The sequence below is a fragment of the Natrix helvetica genome (assembly GCF_964273705.1).
Source record: "Natrix helvetica genome assembly, chromosome: 3".
NCBI classification, from domain to species: domain Eukaryota; kingdom Metazoa; phylum Chordata; class Lepidosauria; order Squamata; family Natricidae; genus Natrix; species Natrix helvetica.
The window spans coordinates 7452178-7474013 of record NC_138549.1 but is presented as its reverse complement, the minus strand read 5'-3'; the positions used below and the strand labels follow the sequence as shown (position 1 = coordinate 7474013).

Genomic DNA, 21836 nt, shown 5'->3' with positions numbered 1-21836 from the left:
TGGCCATGCCCACCAAGTCACATGACCACCAAGCCATGCCTACCTAGATGGTCATTAGGGCAGAGAACCAGTTGTTAAATTATTGAATCCCATCACTGAGCAGAAGGTTTAGATAGATGTCTTACCTGAGATTAAAAGAAGTGGATTGTATATTATGTAGACCCAGAGAAGCTGATTCCAGAGTCATGAGTTCTTTATTACTTGGGAGACAGACTGATATCAATCACACAATAGAAAGGAGTAATAACTATTCTGCTGTATTTCTTAGTCATGTAGGATATATTAAGAATTCGGTATGTCATTTTAAGTATGATTATCATTTGCTTTTTAATCCATGAAAACATGCCCTGTTCCCCTGAAAATAAGACCTCCCCAGATAATAAGCACAGTTGGGCTTTTGAGTACATGCGCTAAAATAAGCCCTCCACCCCCAAAATAAGCCCTCCCTGAAAATATTGCAACACAGCAGCAGCCATGAGTTCGCCTCCTCCTGCACCTCAAAAATAATAAGACCTCCCATTGACTGCGAAAAACAGTCGTAGATCACATTTTTTCAATGCGTTTGTAACACTGGATTGTCACTAAACAAACTTTTGTAAGTTGAGGACTACCTGTATAAGTGCATTCATAACTGCTGCCAAAAATAAATTGGAAATTCTTCAGAATATTGTCTTTTTCTTTCCTTCCTTATTCACCATTCTTTCTTATTTTCTTTGTTTTCTAATATTCATATTGTTTTTATCTTGATAAAAATTGTTTTCAGTAAAAAAAATACGTTAGAAAAACAGCCCAGGTTTTGACTGATCTGTTAAAGCCCTCACCCCTGACCGTGGTTTTGGATTATATTTTGTGGACAACCCTTTGACATTAGCAACTAGAGAATTTTTAAAATAAGAAATCGCAGATCTAATATTTTAAAAAGCTAAACGTTCAGTTTGATGACTTCCACACAAACACACATATACAGCAATAACTAGATGCTAATTCCATTGATTTTTACACTGGTCGGCATATCTTGTTGCATAATTTATTTATTTGGTTTCATAGACACTCCATGTATTCCTATCCTGAAGGTACAAAATAAATAACATGTTAATCTCTTTTGTACCAAGGGTACAAAGGTATTTTATATGCAACTGGCTTGTGGAAAGAAAGAAAAAAACTCCAGGGTAAGAGAATTTTAAAAGTTTAGGTGGGGCTAAAATGTTCTTAAAAATTGCAAAGAGGGGAGGGGAGGGAAAGAAAGGGGAGAGAAAAGATGGGAAGGAAAGGAAAGTAGAATGGGGGAAGGGAAGAGAAGAGAAGAGAAGAGAAGAGAAGGGAAGGGAAGGGAAGGGAAGGGAAGGGAAGGGACGGAAGGGAAGTGAAGGGAAGCAAAATGAAGGAATGGAAAGGGAAGGAAAGGAGAATGGGGGAAGGGAAGGGAAGAGAAGAGAAGAGAAGGGAAGGGAAGGGAAGGGAAGGGAAGGAAGGAAAGGGAAGGAAAGGAGAATGGGGGAAGGGAAAGGAAGGGAGGGAAGAGAAGGGAAGGAGAATGGGAGAAGGAAGGGAATGGAAGGAAAGGAAAGGAATGGAAGGGAAGCAAAAGGAAGAAATGGAAAGGGAAGGGAAGGAGAATGGGGGAAGGAAAGGAAAGGAAAGGAAAGGAGAAATGTCCATTTGCATAGCCACTAAAATATAGCAACAATGACATTGATTCTCACAATATACTATCTGAGTACTTGGACCTTTAAAGCAAGAAAAAAAATAGCAGGCCCAACTCCCAATTGTGTATTATGTGGAGTTAAAATCTCTCTTTGAAGTCTGACAGTTTTTGCCATGTAGTTGTGATATACTTTGTTTGCCCTCAGCTATAAAACTGAATGTACCATTACTGGGTACCACTAAACAAGTTTCTCAGTTTGGCAGTTGAAATCACTTGCTCAAAACTATGCTTGTGCCTGTGGTTACAGACAATTAAAAAGTAATAAATGAAATTAATTTAGACCATGATCCGAGGCAGGCAGGGATTCTTATTTATTTCCCATTCCATTTTTTCCATGAGTAATCAGTATTTAGGGGAGAGTCAGAATGATGCACATTTATGCGGTGTTTGAGTGTGCTGATCACCACTCATCTGGTGTCCAAGAGCCGTTTTCTGGATAAGACAAACAGACCAACAAATCTTAACATGCGTTGGCCAGAAACTCAAAACGAAATTCTCACAGTTAGTACACTGGCTGAAGTAGAAAGATCCAATTTGTAAAAAAACCACACTGAAGACAGGGTATAGTTAAAAACAAGGTCAGTATGGTAGACAAGGCAGCGTGAGCAAAACTACACCCGGTTGTGTTTTTGGTGTATCTTGATTCAGTTTCTTGATTGCTTGATTCAAATACTAAATAGAAAATGGTACATGTTTGAGAAGGTTTTATACACACACACACACACACACACACACACACACACACACACACACCAGTGGCGGGATTCAGCCAGTTCACACCTATTCGGGAGAACCGGTTGCTAATTTTCTAAGCAGTTTGGAGAACCGGTTGTTGGAAGAAATCTCTTTTTGCTTTTTCTTCACTTTCCAGGGCTAATCCTGTAAGGAAGGCAGGAAGGAAACATTCTGGTGTTGTTTCTAGCCTGATCTTTATTGCCCTGCTTACAGAAACTGCCTCTCCCGGTAACCCTTATTACATTGTAACAGCTAAGCAGAAGTGCCCATTGACCTGTATGACATTGAGTTGGCCACACCCACATGGTTACATGCCCACCAAGCCAAGCCTACCCAGCTGGTCATTAGGGCACAGAACCGGTTGTTAAATTATTTGAATCCCAACACTGACACAAAGACAAAATCTTCTTTTTCTTCTTCCTAGTGCAGTGATGGGCAACCTTTTTGTCCTTGTGTGCCGACAGCGTGCACCCGTGTGCCCACATCTAATACGTCCTGCCCCCCCGTGCATGTGCACATGACACCCCCTGCACTCCCTTGCCCCCTTGTACATGCACGCACCCCCAGTGGCTCGTTTTGGGCCTAGCAGGCATTCCTGAAGCTTCTTTGGATCCAAAACAGGCCACACCCCCTGTGGTCCCCCGCACACATGTGTGACCTCCTTCCCCCTACACATGCACATGCGTCTCCCGTATGCGTGGCAGAGACCCAAAAATCAGCTGACCAGTGGGAGGCATGCGTGCATGCAAGGTGGAGGTGAGCTGAGGCAATGGCTCGCATGCCGGCAGAGAGGGCTCCATGTGCCACCTGTGGCACTCGTGCCATAGGTTCACCATCATGGTCCTAGTGTATTCCCGCAAGTGCTGGGTCTGCTTTTTGGATGAATGCTTCTTTGCACAGTCAACTGCATCTCCAGGGCACGGGCATATCTTTGTTGATATCTTGCCATCTCTATTTTGGATGCCCACGAGGTTGCCAGCCGTTGACTTCTAGTTGGTAGGCAGCGGTGGGAGGCAAAGGTGGGAGGTGCGGGACAGGTCCATACCAGCAGAGTTGGCCTTCTCTCATCTTCTCTATAATTGGTGCCATACCAAAATGCTTTCGAATGGTGTCATTAGTGATGTGGTCAAAAAGGGAGATGCCCAATATCCAATGGAGCATTCGCATGGAGATAGTTTTCAGTCCCTGTTGTTGCTGCCCAGCATTCAGTGCCATACGGTGCAACAGGGCAGATAGTTTTCTTGTAAATCTTACACACACACACACACACACACACACACACACACACACACACTATGAATATATGAAGAATTTTCACACTATGAAAATATCTACAGATCCCTCATATCCTGGACATAAATTGTTTCAACTTCTACCCTTAAAATGACGCTATAGGGCATTGCACACAAGAACAACTAGACACAAGGACAGTTTCCCCCCCATGCCATCACTCTTCTAAACAGCTAATTTCCACACTGTCAAACTATTTAGTAAGGCTGTATTACCTCTATTCTTCTCATCTTTCCTACTACCTATCTCTTTTCTACTTACAACTAAAACTTTGTTGCTTATATCTTTATGTTTTATATTGTTTCATTTAGTTTTCTAGTATGATTTGTGTTGATTGCTTATTATTAAGTCTCCTATGACTATCACTAAGGGTTATATCTTATGATTTATGATGAATGTATTGTTATGATGACTATGATCATGAGTTACCACTTATATCTTTTATGTACACTGAGAGCTTATGCACCGAAGACAAATTCCTTGCATGTCCAATCACACCTGGCCAATAAAGAATTCTGGTGGTATTCAGCTGGTTTGGACCAGTTCCACCCAAACCGGTAGTGGCGACCTGCGGGATGGCGTGCTCATCCACCCCGGCTCCATAAAATCCTATTTAGCCTCATTTTCGATGCTGCACACATGCGTGCATGCTGCGCATGAGAGCAAAGTGCAAACACGGAAGACATGCGTGAAACAAGTGTGCACACGTGTGCGCTCACATTTACGAACCAGTGGTAAACCTATGTGAATCCCACTGCTGGAAAGAAGCTGGAAAAATCCATTATTCCAAGGCATAAATAAACAAACACTGTCTTTCAATAAAGTGTGGAACGGCATCCTGATGAGTTGGTTCCTTCTCAGGAAAGCCACATTTATTCTCTGCCATGAAAGTTTACTGGATGATTTTGTATCACTTTCTGTGACTCAGCCCAACTGATCTAATAGCATCACTAGGGGGGAACAAATGCGTTGGGCAGCCTTATATAGGTCACCTTGAGATCCTGCCAGAAAAAAAAAAAAACAATTCTAATACATGAATCAAAAAATCAATAAGACTTTTCTGGGTCTGGCGATCGTCTTCTGAACTAAATATTACTGGCCGAGCCACGCGAGGGTTCACTGATTGATGTGAATTGAAATATTTTTTAAAAAGAAAGTGCGACTGAGGCCGAATAGAAGGGATTTATGCAGCTGTTTAAGAAAATGCTTGATGCCCGTTCCTTTCTGGAATCTGATTATGATCCATTGAAACACTTGGGAAGAAGATAAACACACGCTTAATTGCTCCTCCTGAAATAAATGGGGCTTAAACATCTCTGGTCTGAGCCAGATAGCCTCTTTGATTACAACTTAAATGGAGAAATGGAAAGATCGTAATTTGATTTTCTATGGCGCTGCTTTTTTCAACCAGCTTCTCACAGACAGATGCCAACATTTTCTAAGACAAACAAGACGGCAGCGGTGTTTTGTGGGGGAAATGCCTAATCTGCATTTGCTGCTCATGTCACAATGCTTATTGGGGTTGTTTTGGCACCATCAGAAACAATGCTTATTGTTCAGTTGCTAAGCTATGTCCAGTTCTTTCTGTCCCCATGGACCATAGAACGTCAGGCCTCCTGGCTTCCACTGTCTCCCAAAGTTTGCCAAAATTCATGCTCATTGTATTGATGACACACTATCGAACCATCTCATCTTCTGCCATCCCCTTCTCCTTTTGTCTATGGAGATTCTCAGTCATCCAGGTCATGGTTGTCCCAAAGGTGCTTTTTCCAAGAGGCAACTGGACTTTCTGTTTTTTCTTTGACGACACATGGCACAACTTGGAGAACAGGAGAACAAACCTATCAGGGTTAGATTCAGTAGTATTTAAAAGACAAAGGCCACTCTTTTGAAGACAACAAAGCCCATATTTTGGACAGAGAGGACTGCTGGTTTGAAAGAGGGGTCAAAGAGTCCATCTATGTCAAAATTAAACAGCCCTCTCTCAACAGTTGGAGGGATACAACATCGTCTATCTCCAATCTACAACAAAGTCCTTTCAACAGTTCTAAGGATGCTCCACACCCATTTGCACTACTCAGGTGACCCTGATGACATAGATTAACCTCAAAGTGGCCTCAATGACTCTCTAAAAGAATGTGAATGTGCAGCTGTCTGCAAGGAGTATGAATCCTTCCACTTCCCCACCATCCAGTCAGAGCTGAGGAAGCTTCTTGGATGAAAATTGAAATGTTTTCAAAGAAAAACCAGAAAGTCCAGTTGCCTCTTGAAAAATAAACACCGTTGGGACCCTTCTCCTTTGACCTTTCATCTTTCCCAACATCAGGGTGTTTTCCCAGCATCCGTTCTCTTTTCTCATTAGGTGGCCAAAGTAGATTAGCTTCAGCATTCTTCCTTCCGAAGAATAGTTAAGGTAGATTTCCTTTAGGATTGACTGATTTGATTGTTCAAGGACTCTCCAGCACCATTATTTGAAAGCATCAATTCTTTGGTACACAGTCTTCCTTATGGTCCAACTCTCAAGCCATGCATTGTTACTGAGAAATTATAGTTTGACTGTCTATGGAGATTCTCAGTCATCCAGATCACGGTTGCCCCAAAGATGCTTTTTTCAAGAGGCAACTGGACTTCCTTGGTTTTCCTTTGGAGACATTTTGCTTCTCACCCAGGAAGCTTCTTCAGCTGAGAGCTTCGGGACATAGCTTTGACTATAGAGATGTTTAATGGCAAGGTGATGTCTCTGCTTTTCAATATCCTGTCTAGGTTATCACAAGGCTAATGCTCCACAAAATGGATTGAAAAAAATATATTGGTAGGTGCCATTGAATTTGTGACAACTATATGCAAATGTTTTTGTGTGTGTTTGTGTGTAAATAGACACACATAGATTCCAAAAGAGTCTTAACATCGTAGTTTCTATTCTAATGAAGAAATGCAAAACAATAAGGAAAGAAATAAGCAAAGAAAGAAAATAGCAATACTTTCAGATATTTGCCTATCATTAACTTGACCAAGTGCACCCTTTGTCACTCTGGAATTACATTTGACAGGAATGAACCAAAAGAGATAAAGGCTTAAAGAAATCATTTCCCCCCAAGGCTACAGCATGATGAAATTGGTCACATATCTGCCAGTGATGCAAAGGCTATATGTAGATGAAAAGTATGTTAATTTGGGGAGGGAAGCTATGTGGATTTCAACATAAAAACAGCCCAGCAGGGAAGAAGAATGATAACTATGGCAAAGATGTAAAAGGAAAATTTAAGTTCCAAGACCAGGTTAAACAGTACAGCTGGGACTTTAAAAAATTTTCCTTAACAAATATTAAGAACCGAAGCAATATTATCCTCTACAGGTAACCAACAATTTCTAACTTAGTCAGAATGTGAACACATAAAGAAGGAATTATATTTTAAGTCTTCTTGTCCCTTGCTTTCTCTTTCCCTTAAGTTTTTCTCTAGTCTATTTTTTGCTTGCTTAATCACTCATCCCCTTACATTGGAATCTAAACTTATTCTAGCTTTAGGAAACCAACGACTGAGACAATGGCACTGTAAGAAATCAGCGTGTGTTCAGAAACGATCTTTCCATTTGTGTCCTGGGAAAAACTCTGAAGACCTTAGAGCAGTGACACGGAACTTCAGTGGTGGGTCGCAGGCGGTACGTCCCAATACGGGAAAACCGGAGCCTGCCCAGAGCACCGGGTACCGTTCTGGTATGGTGCTTCAGAGGGCCCACCTGCCCGCCCAAGCTCCTTACCATTCTTTTAAGTCTTCAGTGCTTCCGTGCATGTGCACAGCACGTACAGCGGTTGCGTTCCGCTGAGCAGCTGATCATCGCAGAGGCTTGCGGAGGCGCTAAGACACATGCATGTGTTGCATGCATCCATGTGGACACCGCCAGGCGCGTTCCAACCATACCAGTTGAAACGGGATCTGGAACCCACCCCTGACGAACTTATGGAATGTGTGCCACAGGTGACACACAGAGCCCTTTCACTGGGCACATGAGTTGTCACCCAGCTCAGCTCCACCACACATGTGTGCGCACCTCCTGCCTGCCAGCTGATTTTCAGGGCTCTGCCACATATGCAGGAGATGCATGTGCATGCACAGGGGGTGGGGGTGGGGTCATGTCTGCATGCACAGGGGACAGGGGGGAACATAAGGAGGGGTGTTTTTGGTCCCAGGAGGCTTCAGGGAGACCTGCTATGCCAAAAATGGGGCATGTGGAAGTCACACATACATGTGCAGGGGGGAAGGGGGAGCGGAGAATGTCTTGTATGCATTGTATTATGGGTGTGGGCATGCACATGCTATCACATGTGCACACATGCTTTTGGCACGTGAGGACAAAAAGGTTAGCTATCACTGCCTTACAGCTTTTTACTTGTGTTCTCTTAACTTTGAATTCCTCCTGTACTGCAAGATCCAATATGGATCTGTGCCTGGTTATGGGTCTGGCTTTTTAGTTGTCAATTGAAGTGTTGATGGCCGGTTATTAAGTCATTGGCTGTTGTTTTCTTGTGCTGGCCAGTCCTGGATTCCTGAGTACCTGATAAATTGGTGGTAAATCAGTCCTCCTGATAACTAGCCTGTTTTCCAGGCTTCAATCATTTCCCCTGCCGTTTTTGTACCTGCTCAGCCAACAATCTTAGTAGCTGCAAAGTTGAATGTATGTCCTTGTTCATTCCTGTACTGAGTAATTAACAAAACAAATGTCAACATCTTCAAATATTTTGCTAGAAATATAAAGAAACCGACACAGCATAACAAATACAGCTATGTGTGATATTTTCAGGGTTTTTTTTAAAAAAATTAACAACCAACCTTCTGTATGAAGTTATTACAGATGATGAAACCTCCATGTCCGTGCTCATATATACAAGAATATGTGGGCAGTTATCCTCCTGTCTGGATTAAAATTATTTGGGTTCTTTTTGCTGGAACGTGTTACTTTTGCCATAAAGTTACGTTTGCATCATCTTGACTGGTATTTTTGCTTCATTGATCAAGTTGTTTGCGAAAGTCACTGGCTGCAATCCCTTCAAAAAATAAAAATCTCACCATTTTTAAAATCCAGAAAAAGGCAAAATAGCATGGCAATTTTGTGGCAGAATTTGTTTGTGCGGTTTTTTTTTTACCCATCCTGCCTTCAAATTATTTTCTGCTATTGATGGACACCAAGCATATGGGTACTTAGCAGTGGTGGCATTCAAAAAAATTTACTATTGGTTCTGTGGGTGTGGCTTGGTGGGGATGGCATGGTTTTGTGTGTGTGGTAGGGGAAGGATACTGCAAAATCCCCATTCCCTCCCCACCCCACTAACCTGCTTTCAAGCTCTGTTCTCCTGTGCAGGGCAACAGAAGACCCAGCCAATCAGCTGAGACTTGGGAGGCAGCAATTCAATTGGGGGTGGGGCCAGCCAGAGGTGGTATTTGCAGGTTCTCCAAATTACTCAAAATTTCTGCCACCGATTCATCAGAACTGGTCAGAACCGGCTGGATACTACCTCTGGTGCTTAGTCTTCTGTGTCCCTTCTCATTCAGCAAATGATTCTTCACTGAATACATTTTAAATTATATTTAACATTTTTTTCCTTTATTCATTCATTTATTACACCAGTGTCCCACCTTTTCTCCAGTGTCTCAGAGGAATTTTCATTATATATCTATTTCCTATTTCCTGAACTCCATCAGTTCAGGCTCCGGCAATATGATTGTGAGATTAATACTTTATCCTGTCTTTGTATCTGCTTCTGAACACAGTATTTACCCTGAACACTTGCTGAAGCTCTCTGTTTATTCATTTTCGTTTCAACCATAGTAAATTATTTTGTATTATTAGCAACCAAGAACAAATTGTTTGGATCGTAGTTGAGGCCTTATGGCTCACTGCTAACAAGAATAAAATGCAACTGATTCATGCAAGATATTACTGCAATCCCTCTAGGCTCCTGCCAATAGTTTACTGTCAGTCCTAAATAAATATTGCATTAATTGGCCATCTTTAAGCTTCTCTATACCCCTTTAGAGCAGATTAAAGTCACTAACCCATCAAATACTATTACACAATCAATCTGAATTATTTGGGCAATACATGTTTTCAGAAGACATCTCTAAACTTCCCCCTCTCAGATTTTCATAAAATTGGAAATAAAACAAAAAAAACCCAAACAAATAGCATTGAAGGAACAGCATTGGTACGCATCTACGTATGCTTCTATAGAGCAGAGCCAAAGGAATTCTGACATTTCTTGAAGACAATATTTTTATATATTATTCTCTAAAATCCAATGTTTTGCTATAATCCAATATGCACTTACTTAGGCGTACGTCTGCTTGAATCCAATGGGGGTAGTATCTGGGTAGATTCATACTGTGCATAGGACTGCACATTAAGTCATAATGAACTCTGTATCGTGCTTTTTAATAACGTTTAAGAAATTGAGTCACAATCAAGGAACCATTAAACATTAGCAATACTGCTGCGGTAACAACAAAGCTTTATAATTGGGGAAAGTTAAAACTGGCAAAACCCATTGTCTAGCACGGAGGGAAATGGAGGGAGGGAGGGGGGAAGAAGCAAAGAGAAGGCTTCTAACTTCTTTCTTACACACATATTTTTATTTGCTTGTTTGCTTGTTTCCTTGTTTGTTTGTCAAACATGTACAAGATAGCAGGTATAAGTATAAACATGGATATGAATACAGGCAGTGACGTGCAGTCAGGTGAGGCAAGTGAGGCACAGCCTCACCTCTCTCATCATGAAAAAAAAAAGTAAAAGGAAAAAGCTGAGCTAGTTACTGCCTCACCATGGATGACTCTGCTTATCTGTTAAAAAAAGCTGGAAAAGGTATGTGTGGGTTGGAGGGAGGGGGAGGAATTCAAACTTCATCCTCCTGGTGCTGTGCAGGGCTTTGGGCAAAGGCTGGAGGGAAGGACCCTGGCTTGCTTGTGCTTTCCCTCCCCAAGAGTAGCTTGATTGCAGGCAGAGCCAGGTTGTGGGGCCGGTGTGTGTGCTACAGCATGGCTCTTTGCCTGGCTTCCTGCCTCCTCCTGTGGTCTCCTCACTGGTGCTCTCCCTCCCCAAGTGTAGTGACTTCCTCCCCAGGCCCCCATTCATTTCTCTCTGTCACACACACAGCTGGATAAAACTATATAAAAATTTAGCCCAGCTTCACTGATTACAAGTTTGAAAAGGCAAAGTGGCTCCGCCTGCAATCAAACTATACTTGGGGAGGGAGAGCACAAGCGAGCACTGAGGAGACCACAGGAGGAGGCAGGAAGCCAGGCAAAGAGCCATGCTGTAGTACACACACTTCCCCCCAGCCTCTTTCTTTTGGAAGGCTCAGATCGGCTCCCCTCCGGCTTCTCTGCCTCTCCTCTCACCCCAGCCTGCCAGCAGGAGGTGGTGGGTGGGCTTTATTGTGTTCCAGGCATTTCCCACCCAGACAGCAGGCTGCATTTGCAATGGTGGAGGTGTTTGGGAAAGGCAGCAGGGGAATGGGGGGGGATGGCAGAGGAGCTGCTTTCAAGCCACTGGAAAAGATATCCAATCCAACTTTTGTGGGGGGGGGGGTTTGTTTGAGAGTGAGTGAGAGAGGGAAGGGGTAGGAGAGATAGTCCAATCCAACTTGTGTGTGTCTGTGTGTGTGTGTGTGTGTGTGTGTGTTTGAGAGAGGGGGAGGAAGGGAGAGAGGGAGGAAGGAGGGGAAGGAGAAGAAAAAGAAAAAGAAAGAAGGAGCAAAGGAGAAAAACAAATGCTGTCGCTTTAAATTGGAACTGAGCAGGCCTGGCTGTGGAATTCTGGGAGTTGAAGTCGACAAGTCTAAAAATATTTGAAACCCAGCACTGTGTCAGTGCCTCACCAGTCATAAACCTCACCGCACGTCACTGAATACAGGAAATGAATACAAATAAATGGGGACAGTAAGAAAGGGACAGAAGGCACTTAATGTATGCCCCCTTTACAGACCTCTTAGGAATGGGGTAAGGTCTATGCTAGACAGTTTAAGGTTAACATTATGGGAGTTTGAGGATGTAACAACAGAGTCGAGTAGAACATTGCAGGTGGACGTGCAAACCCTGAGCAGCCCACCCCTGGCTAATATGTATATCAAAGTAGACGTAGCCCATAGCTGTTTCCTTGCATACATTTCTGGTGAACTTGAGTCTCAGCACTGACTCTTTTCAAATCTGCCACAGTGAATTTGGCAACTGTATATTCAATTTGGACCATCCGCAGACTGCTCGGTGGTGGGCACAGACTCAGCACTGTACACAGAACATACAGGAAAAAAATGTGCTAATTGGGATAAGTCCATGAAGGTCTTTAAAAGTAGGCATTTCATTTTAAATCTAAAGCAGAAACCAATTAGCTGCCAGTAGATCACCTAGTAGAAATATGTTGTGGTTCCACAGGACAAACCATTAAATTTTAATGTTTCCTTACCTTTTACTTTATCCATGCAGATCTAGCCAAAGAGATTGAGGTTACAGGAGACATTTTCCAGAGGTAGCTACAATAAAATGTCTGTTATACTGCCTCATTTCCTTAGAGGTAATGTTTTCTGACACGAGATTGGCTTTACTAGGAGCTAGAAGAGAGGCAGAAACAAGAAATAGGAGGAATATTATTATACATATTTCTATATAATATACTAAAAGTAACAGCTAGATACAGTGGTGGCTTCAAATTATTTTAGAACCTATTCTGTAGGTATGGCCTGTTTTGTGGGAATGGCTCGGTGGTCATGTGACCAAGTGGGCATGGCTAAGTTTGAAAATGTGGTGAAACTCACTTAAGAAAGCTCTTGCTTAGCAACCAAAATTTTGGGCTCAATTGTGATCATAAGTGCTATTTCTTTCTTTCTTTCTTTCTTTCTTTCTTTCTTTCTTTCTTTCTTTCTTTCTTTCTTCCTTCCTTCCTTCCTTCCTTCCTTCCTTCCTTCTTTCTTGTGTATCTCTCCCCCACTTATTTTCTTTCATTTCCTTCCTTCCTTCTTTCTTGTATCTCTCTTTCCAACTTTCTTTCTTTCTCTTTCCTTCTTTCTCATTCTTTCTCTCTCTCTCCCTCTCCCCCCCTCTCATACACACACATACCATTTCCCTCAGGTCTGCCACTGACAGCTCTCAAAGAGAAGGAAGAACTCATGCCTTGGGAAGAGGTTGGACTAGATTCCATGTTCCTTTGCATCCTTCTATGTTCTCTGTCCCATTAGTCACAAACAGCCTCATTCTCTTTAAAGTTGGTCTCAAACTCCACTCAACATGCATGCGCCAAAGAGATGAGCTGTGGGGAGGGGGAAGCGAGGAGTCTGTGGCTCCACATCTCTCGATCTTCTTCCCCACCTCGGTTTTGTGGGCGGGAGGTGCTGCTGAGGCAGTGCGGCGGTGGTGGTGAAGTCGGGGCAATGCCTGCTGAGCAGCGCGACCCACAGTGAGCCCAGGAGCAGTAGCCGCCGCCCAATGCCATCATCATTTGCTCCTCCTCAGGCTGGCAGCTGGGCATGCAAAGGGGGCACGGTGGCAGTGAGGGCAGCTGAGCGGGGGCAGCGCTTTGGTGGGCACTGAGGGAAGGAAGGAATTGTGGGCGGGAGATGCTGCTGCTGAGGCGGGACAGCGGCGGTGTCAGGAGAGTCGGGGTGCTACCCGCTGAGCAGCGCAAACCACAGCCAGCAGAGGAGCAGTAGCCATCACTGCCGCCAGCTGCCCTGTGCTGCCATTGCTTGCTCCCCCTCAGGCTGGAGGCTGGGCACGCAGAGGGGTGTGGTGGCAGCAAGGGCAGCCAAGTGGGGGCAGTGCTTTGGTGGGCACTGAGGGAAGGAAGGAATGAAGAAGAGCTGAGCTAAAGGGAAAAAAAGAGCTCTGCCTGGCGGGGGAGCGGGGTGGGTCACTCCATGGTGGGCTGGTGCTGCCGCCGTGGAGCCTTTTATTATTATTTTCTCTTCCCCTCATGAGAGTCGTGCCAACAGCGATGGCGGCAAGAGGAGTTGGGCTGTTTGTAAAGCCCCACATGGAACTCCTCTCCTATTCTTTCTTCTGCTCTTTGAACAAGCCATGGGGGGCGCATTGCCTTGTCTTTCACAGCCGCCTCATTTCCAATTGGGGCAGGAATCCATGGAGAGGGAGGGAAAAGATTGATTTCTTCTCCCCCTTCCCCAATTGGAAATGAGGCGGCTGTCAAAGACAAGGGAGCATGCCCCACGTGGCCTGTTCAAACAGCAGAAGAAAGAACAGAAGGGGAGTTCGGTTGTTTGAAAAGCCCCACATGGAACTCCTCTCCTGTTCCTTCTTCCGTTGTTTGAACAAGCCACATGGGGCATGCTCTCTTGTCTTTGACAGCCACGTCGTTTCCAATTGGGGGGCAAGAAATCCATCTTTTCCCTCCCTCTCCATGGATCCCATCCCAATTGGAAATGAGGCGGCTGTGAAAGACAAGGGAGCACGCCCCATGTGGCTTGTTCAAACATCAGAAGGAGGAATAGGAGGAGAGGATTCTTTGGACAAGCCCACAGGTGCACGCTGCTCTCTCCTCTGACAGCTGCCTCATTTCCAATGAAGGGGGGGGGGGAATCCATGTGATTTCCTCAGTCTGCATGGATTCCCCACCACCTTCATTGGAAACGGGGTGGCTACCTGAGAGAAGAGGGCAGCACACGTCACATGAGCTTACCAGGGGCCTCTAGAAGAACTGGTACGCTAAGGCACACTAAATTTCACCAACTGGCATGCCCGTACCAGTCCATACCCACTGAAACCCACCCCTGGATAGATATAAAGATGAGGTGTTGAAAGATGGTGACACAATGTATGTTTTAATGATATTGTTATTGCCATTAGAAGTGTGGGCTAAAATGCTGAACAACTAAATAATGAATGCCTATATTTTAATACAAATATGTACACTAACATTACAATTACATAAGTTTGATCTAAGTAACAAATACTATGAATACTATCACCATTACATGTATCCAAATGAAGGATACCCAGACACCTCACTGTTCATGTATTGGTATTGATGTATATTCAAAAATAATAAAAAACCCTTACTAACTTTAGTTGACAAAAAATTCTCAGTAGTGGGACCATTGCAAGATTGTAGTGAACTTTGCTCAGTGTTGGCAGCAGAGGTGGACAGTGAGGAGGTTGGGGAGGAGCATGGACCAGTTCTGAAGGCTGGGGAAGGCTCGGATGAGGGCTCTGCACCAGAGGCAGAGATGGAGTCAAGGTCACCTGACAGTTCTCAGCTGCCTTTGGAGCTAGACAGCAGTGAGGCAGAGGAACATCTGGAGCCTGTTCCCAGTGTGTTCGTGCGCAGAGCTGCCAGAAGAAAAGAACAGCTAAGAAATCAGGGTCAACTTGGAAGTAAAGCCACAGGTGGATGGTGAATGGCCCATCCCATAGGACATAAAAGAGGAGTGAAAGGGGAGTGGGCTTTTGCAGGAAACAATTTGATCATTCAATCATTAGATTCGTTTCAGGATGTGCAGACCTGTCAGTGAATCTCAGAGACTACTTCTCAGGCTACTTCTGCTGACTGCTAGCTGCCTGCAATTTGGCAGTTCAAATCCCACCAGGCTCAAGGTTGACTCAGCCTTCCATCTTCTGAGGTGGGTAAAAATGAGGACCCAGGTTGTTGGGGGGCAAGATGCTGACTCTGTAAACCCCTTAGAGGGGGCTGTAAAGCACTGTAAAGTGGTATATTTATAACTATTGCTATAAAACAGCGTTGGAAATAGATGTAGCAGGGCCAAGTAACAGCAACATCAGGAAGAAGGAGGACGAGAAGCTGAAGAAGTATCAGAAACTGAAAGAAAGAACTTGTACCATTCAGGCTGATTTTACATAGCTTGTGAGATCAATCATTAGCTAGCAGACTACCAACTGCTAAGGCTGTCTATTAATCCTAAACTTTAATTGAGAAAGTCTTAAGGAACCTATAACCCTCGCGAAAGGCTGTTGAAACCCACTGGTTTAGCAGCAACATTAGTCATTTAATTCTCACAGAGCTGCCTTCTGAGTCATTAAGTTACTTCTCTCTCAAGCTTGTGACAACAGGAATATGGAAATATCCATGAAAGTTTCATAATCACCACTTTTGTTTTTCAAATGTCCTGGTATAACCCAGAGCCTCAACTCCCTGGTGGCAAAGTTACCACCTTTTGCAGGAATGTTGGATTGCCACACATTGGAAATGAAGCCATTACAATTTTTAACACCCAATCGTGCAATTTTACACCCACTTCCCATTTTAAAGGAAAATTCATGTTCTGTTTTGGGTAAGATTCATCAATCTAAATTTAAAACAAAAGCAGTACCACTCTGTTAAAAAAAATGAGACATTGTTTGCAGAGAAGCCTATATTAAATAAAGATTGAAAATGGAAAATTCACTGAACTTTTACAGCAAGGTGCTTTAATTAATGTAGTTTTAGATCTTGGGTTTGACCACGCAGGAGGGAAACGGCAGAAAATTACATCCGCAGCTGAATCCATCTTAGGGCTCCATTTATTCACAGCATGAAATCGGAGCTAACAAAATCTAATATAACATAAAAAGGGAAAGGAAACATCAATAACCCAATGCAAAGACTGTACGTAATGTATTATTTATGGGGTTTAACTACTTGTTACATAAAAAGGTAATGAAAGAAAAATAATGATGAAGTGTTGTCTGTTACAGCAAATATATCTGAACTAGCAAGCAGAATATGATATGTTAGGCCAGAATTGATTAAAATCATCTTGACAAGAATTCCATATTGTTATGGAATTCCATGAGAATTTCAATGGTCTTTTTTTTTTTTGTTCAGGATGCAGCAATTGTCAAACCACTGTGGACTTCTGGCTCTTCCCTACCTCACGTCCCTGATTCTCTCGCCTAGCATTTAATAGTTTCTACAGCGATGCTGTAGAATGTATTAAGAACTGCTTATTTATGACCAACTAATAATGCACTAATACACTTCTGAGTGAAATATCGTCTTAATTAACGGCTCATATCGCTGAGGCAGGTAAACTATGCAAAGTTAAGAATATGCTTAATATTAGCAGGGACGAACAAGGATGGCTACATCAGCAGAGGAGTCAACAGTTTTTGTGAGCAGGCATGGATTCATTAGTTAGCTTCATGGCAACTCAAATTCTTTGGAAGAGCATTGCTTGGGTTTCAGCATGGCAACCAGACTGCCTGGCAGCATCTAATGAGACTGAAGTATAGCTGAGTTCGACACTAAAAACTGAAGAGAAGCGGAGGTGGAGGTGGTGGCGGAGACAGAAGAAGAAGAAGGAGGAGGAGGAGGAGGAGGAGGAGGAGGAGGAGGAGGAGGAGGAGGAGGAGGAGGAGGAGGAGGAGGAGGAGGAGGAGAAGAAGGAGAAGAAGGAGAAGAGGACGAAGAAGAGGAAGACAGCCCAGTTTTGAGATTTGAGAACAACATGACGGGGTGAACTCCTGTCCTTGCCCCAGTTCCTGCAATCTAGCAGTTCAAAAGCATGCAATCGTGAGTAGATAAATAGGTACCACTTTGGTGGCTCCATGATATCATGCTGGCCACATGACCACAGAAATCTCTTTGGACAGTGCTGGCTCCATGGGCTTGAAATGGAGATGAGCACCACCCCTATAGATGGCAACAAGTAGCAGAGTAAAATCTGCAGGACTCCTACTCATCTCATCAATGTTAACATCTGGCCGATGCGAACTGTGGCTTCTGTGGTAGCACCCCGAAAGAGGTGTTACCAGCCAGAATTTCCTTTTTAGGCAACCACACTAGCAAAACTCTTTTACTCCTGTTTCTGTGTGTGTTTCTGCATGCTTACTCTTATTTTCCTTCTTCTTTGGAATAGGAATAGAATTAATAGAAATGGAAATAGAAATAATAGAAATGGAAATGGAAATGAGAGTAGAGTAGAGTAGAGTAGAGTAGAATAGCATAGCATAGCATAGCATAGCATAGAACAGAACAGCTTTATTGGCCAAATGTGATTCAACACACAAGGAATTTGTCTCCAGTGCATAAGCCTTCAGTGAGCTGTGTGAGGGTACCTACAAACCAGAACAATCTTGTCTGATAGTGTTATTATGGATCAAGAGAGTTTCTTAGTTCAGCATTACTCCACTGAGTTAGGAGGCTTAGGTGAGCACTGGTCTCTAGCCCTTGACCTAATAGTCCATGGAGTTTGACAAGTAGGCTGCAGGTGAGGTTGCTGGTATATGGAATTGAAAAAGTGCCTTAGAGTGGAGAGACAGAATTGAAACAGCATGACAATTGATCAGAGAATGGATGGAAAACCCATTTAAAGATCAAGGTTTTAAATGATACGTATCTTGGAAGGAGAAACTGACAGTGCTGTCTTGAAAAAAAAAGGAGTTGTAAAATGGCTTTCTAGTTCTAATGAATATATTAATAAAGTAAAGAATAGTTGGGAAATAGCAATAGCACTTAGACTTCCTCTTTATAGTTCTTTCCAGCCCTCTCTAAGCAGTTTACATAGTCAGCCTATCACCTCCCACAATCTGGATCCTCATTTTACTCACCTCGGAAGGATGGAAGGCTGAGTCATCCTTGAGATTTGAACTGCTGAACTGCAGGCAGCCGGTAGTCAGCAGAAGTAGCCTGCAGTACTGCACTCTAACCACTCCACCACCATGGCTCATAAAGATATTGTCAGGGTTCCAAATAGCATCCAAAATTAAATCAGAAACCAAGGCAAGGTATTGCTTAAAGTTCCAATTTATTAAGACAGCCATGTTGGCACATCTGGGAAAACCCGAATCTGAAGGCTTCCCGATTTGCCCACCCAGCTGAGAGTTCAATAACTTGCCCCAATACCCACAAGTCCATCACATGGTCCCATCTCCCACTGCCATACTGGCAGTTCCACCCAACCACTTCCAGTCAGGTGCAGAGGTGCAGAGACAAAGGATGACCTTGGTTTTCTAGGAAGAATTTTGTTTTGGCTATATATCATCTAACTCCATACAATCCCCCCTCCCATTTCCCCACAATAGAAAATGCACAGTAGAATAATAGAAAGTGTGGCAGGTCTGAGATCCGCAAGCAAATATGGCTGCAGGCCTGACAGATACTGATCTGATTTTCCCTGAAATGGGAAACCTCTTTAGGGAAAAATAATCATCAAAAGCTGCAAGAAAATACACGTTTTACACATTCGGAGTCACAGAATAACAAAATTGGAAGGGATCACTTTTTGATGTCATCCCAGTTGATCTAGAACGTGGTTGTCAAACTCGATCGTGTCACATGACATCACGTGACGTATCACAATGTTTTTTGCCTTCGCAGAGCTGATGTGTGTGTGTGACCTTGCGTGATGCCTCCAGCCCATGGGCTGCCAGTTTGACACTTCTGACCTAGAATATGGAAATCGGTCACAAATGGGGACATAACAACAGAATAACAAAATAACAGAATTGGAAGGGTCCTCAGAGGTCATCTAGTCCAATCCTCTGCCTAGGCAGGAAACCCTATACCATTTCAGACAAATGGCTACCCAACATCATCTTAAAGACTTCCAGTGTTGGGGCATTCACAACTTCTGGAGGCAAGCTGCTCCACTGATTAATTGTTCTAACTGTCAGGAAATTTGTCCTTAGTTCTAAGTTGCTTCTCTCTTTGATTAGTTTCGATATATTACTTCTTGTCCTGCCTTCAGGAGCTTTGGAAAATAGATTGACCATTTCTTCTTTGTGGCAGCCCCTTAGATATTGGAAGACTGCTATCTATTATGCTAACTATTAGTCTAACTTATATTGACAACAGTTTCTTGTTTTGCTTTCGGGTCCTTTGGAGAAGAGAAAACAGAACATAGAATAATAGAGTTGGAAGGGACTTTGGAGGTGTTCTATTCAGCGGTCACCAACTGGTGGTCTGTGGACCACTGGTGGTTCACAAGAAAATTTTGGTGGTCCACATAAAAATCATTTTTATTTTTTATATTGCACTAAATCAGGGGCCCTCAAACTACAGCCCCTTGAACGGATACATGCAATGAATACTTGTGTTGCTGCAGAGAGTCTCCCCCTTCGGGGTCTTTTTGAGCAAGTCAGATTCTGACTTGGGGTCCCCTTCAGCCTCCTGGTGTGAGGCTTTGGGGGAAGGCTGGGGAGAAGCGCCAATGGTGGCGATGAGCCGGAGGGCCTCGTTCCAGTGGGACTGCATCATGGCCTGGAACTGGCTGACCATCTCAGCCTGCTGAGCCTCCAGGCGCTGGCAACTGGCCTTGCACTCCCACAGGTCTTCCCTCTGCTTGGAAAGCCTATGTTAGTAGTCCTTAGTGAGATGCTTCTGCTGAGCCTCCTTCTCAGTCAGATCCAATTTGAATTGAACTGTTTTGCCAACTCCTTCTCATGATGGCTGCTTACCTCCAAAACCTGCTTCCTGTTGGGGCCCTAAGGAGCCCAGGCGGGGAGGCGAGGAGTGGCGGGGAGGGGAGGGGCGAATAGAGACTGGTGAGGTCCTCCTCGACATAAGTGACATTGAGTTGGCCACACCTACCCAGTCACATAATCACCTAGCCACCCGCACCCAGCCGGTCATTAGGCAGATCATATTAGCGGTCCTTGGGATTTAAAATTATGAATTTAGTGGTCCCTGAGGTCCGAAAGATTGCTGATCCCTATTCTACTTCAACCCCGTACTTTCAGATAAATTCAGACAAGTTCAGTCTCTTTTTGAAAGTTTGCAATGATGGAGCAACTCCACTAGGAAAAGAATCTGCTCATTTCTAGCCAGGCTGATCAATATAGATTTGTTTAGATATGTTAAATACATTTTACAATGCTTAGGAAGAAAAGTCTTATTTAATTTGAATCAGAGAAGCCAGGAAAATAGTTCCATGCACATAGGAAATCTAATTTCCAGCAAGATTCATCTGTATCTATTATCACTGGGCATTAATGAGACCAACTGGTGGAACTAATAACACACTTTTCCCCCCATCTCCAAATGTTAAATTGCTTCATTTTTCAAATGATTACGTTTGATTTCAGTCACCATTTCCCCTTAAAAATGCTTCTCCGCAACCATATGTTGCATGAATACCCAAATAATTTTTCCATAATTTTATAGAGCATTTTTAAAATACTAGATCAGTTTGGATTGACTGATGTGACTGGGAAGAGAAATAGAAAGGAAGTGGGATTTAATTGATTTCCAAATATTGATACAATACTATGCATTGACCGCTTGCATTCAATCCATGAAACTAACAAGCATGTGACATACAGTTTTATGTTCATCTGTGATTATATATTTTTACATGGTGCTAAGCAAAGAGAGCAAAGAGGAAAAAAAGGGACGCAGTGGCTCAGTGGCTAAGATGCTGAGCTTGTTGATCAGAAAGGTTGGCAGTTCAGCGGTTCGAATCCCTAGCGCAGTGTAACGGAGTGAGCTCCCGTTACTTGTCCCAGCTTCTGCCAACTTAGCAGTTTGAAAGCACGTAAAAATGCAAGTAGAAAAATAGGAACCACCTTTGGTGGGAAGGGAACAGCCCTCCCTGTGCCTTCAGTGTTTAGTCATGCCAGCCACATGACCATGGAGAAGTCTTTGGACAGCGCTGGTCTTCGGATTTGAAACAGAGATAAGCACTGCCCTCTAGAGTCAGGAATGACTAGCACATATATGTGATGGGAACCTTTACCTTAAGCAAAATGAGTGTTTTAAGTCCTAATGTTTTCCTAATGTCTTCTAGTATGTTCCTCCTATGATAACACTCAGTTTTTATAGATTTTTAGGCATTTTAATTTATTTTGCTACTGTTTTGTCACTTTTATGCAGGTTTTGTCCTATTTGTTACAACGGTGGTTCAAGCCAATAAATGCATTGACTGATATTGTGGAGAGTGTTAAAATTAAGAGCTTCTCAAACTGAAACCATTTCACAACCCCCCCCACCCCCCACCCCCGACTATTTTGGAGGTAGCCCTCGATTTAAAACAATTCGCTTAGTGAAGTTACAATGGCAAGGAAAAAAGTGACTTATGACCATTTTTCACAATTGGGACCATGGCTGCATTGCCATGGTCATGTGATTGACATTTGGCTCAGTGGTGGTATTATTATTTTTTTACTACCAGTTG

General features: G+C 43.3%; 1 long non-coding RNA gene across 1 annotated transcript; it reads right to left on the bottom strand.

Annotated features, from left to right (window-relative positions):
• Nucleotides 1-694: 694 nt before the first annotated feature.
• On the bottom strand, nucleotides 695-19106 carry LOC309389938. Its single transcript, XR_014175035.1, has 3 exons — nucleotides 18905-19106; nucleotides 12185-12329; nucleotides 695-1067 (listed from the first exon to the last, which is right to left on the bottom strand). It is a non-coding gene; the product is annotated as an uncharacterized lncRNA (long non-coding RNA).
• Nucleotides 19107-21836: the final 2730 nt, after the last annotated feature.